This window comes from Cynara cardunculus, assembly GCF_001531365.2.
Source record: "Cynara cardunculus var. scolymus isolate 2C chromosome LG 17, CcrdV1, whole genome shotgun sequence".
NCBI lineage: Eukaryota > Viridiplantae > Streptophyta > Magnoliopsida > Asterales > Asteraceae > Cynara > Cynara cardunculus.
This window is the reverse complement of record NC_037544.1, coordinates 18,362,943-18,364,526: the sequence shown is the minus strand read 5'-3', so window position 1 is coordinate 18,364,526 and position 1,584 is coordinate 18,362,943.

Sequence of the window (1,584 nt, the reverse complement as noted above, 5' to 3'; positions counted from 1 at the left end):
CTAAAAAATAGCATATCTATGAATGTTTTGGCAAATTAACATATAAAATGAAAAATCTATGTAGTGTAAAAGAATAAAGCAATTAATGCTTCTGTTTAGGCTCAAAAAGATAAACCGTGTGGGCTACACAAATTTATCAGACTCAATTTGTGATCAAAAAGACTTGAAGGGGGGACATATATCCTTCTGATTCAATATCAACTTTCTCTAAATGAGAAATTGATAGATGATGAGCTGCGTGCCCCAAATGTTATTAAAACATTTATCTATTGAGAGATAAATGAGTAGTTGGTGGGGTTGTGACAAGAATTGGCCTGGGCTTTGCCTTTTTTAATATTAGTCTCCAAAGAATTGAGAACTAATAGATTATGTGGTATGCCCGGATTATGTAAGTTTGGAACAGGATATTCGTATTCTTTTAATCCTGACACAACTCTCATCAATTATTTTAGCTCACAACAACTACCCCTCTCTTTTTCATTTTAATCTCAGCACACAAACCCTTTTTGATTTAAACTCACTCAGATATGGTTGTCCTCTTGGGTAGGTCTGTCGATTTTGACATTCCATAGAGGTATTTCTGATAAGCACTTTGTCCCTCCTAAAATTTAGCGTTATGCACATTTGATCACAATGATTGATCAAAAATATTATTACTTTAAAGCACAATGATCAGATAAAAGTTGATCAAATAATTTGGCTTTAAGCACGATCAATAAAGAATGATGCGACAACAATTYGATTATTCGGTATGTATGAGAGAAATGAATGAAGATCTGTAARAACAAGTTTACAGATTCTGATATTAAAATAAATGAATGAAAGTGTATCAATCAAAGAAAAACAATATCAGAAAACAATCTTGAATACAAACGAGTGTATTATCACCGAAAAAGATTTTCATATAAGAGACATGATAATAACAATTTGAAGAATAGCTGAAACAGGTATTGGAGTTATGTACGACGAGAAATTACGCAAGTAAAATCTCAAGAAATACCTGTTCAGAAAATGTACTCGTTTTCCAAAACAATTTAAAAAAACATTTATTCAGAATTATAGAGACTCCCCCTAGAAAACAGATTTAAGTAAAGAAACTTTTAAGCTCAAAAAATGAAAAAGAAAACATTTTAAGCACGGGTTCTAAACTGAGTGTTTAGAAACCACACTCGGTAAAGCACAGGTTCTGAACTGAAATGTTCAGAAGCCTCGGTTGGAATAAAACACAACTCCCCTTGCATTGGTGTATCACAAAAATGATATTCTGATCAGCACAAGATGGACACACCTGCAAAATCAGATCAAGTAGATTTTGGTACCCAAATGAACTTGGGTCCTAAATTATTAGTATTTGGTTGGGGTATGTTGTAGTTTCCAAACCATTTATTTCGATAAGGTATTTTCTTTTCAGCACTATTAACAGGATGATTATATACAAGATATGATTCATGCCAGTTATTATAATCATACATGTTCTTACCTTACCAGTTATTCTGATAATTGTTATCTCCATGCCACCTGTTGAACCTTTTGTTATTGACAAAATTATTGGTTCTGCATGTTGAGCACATAATCCTTCTCTTG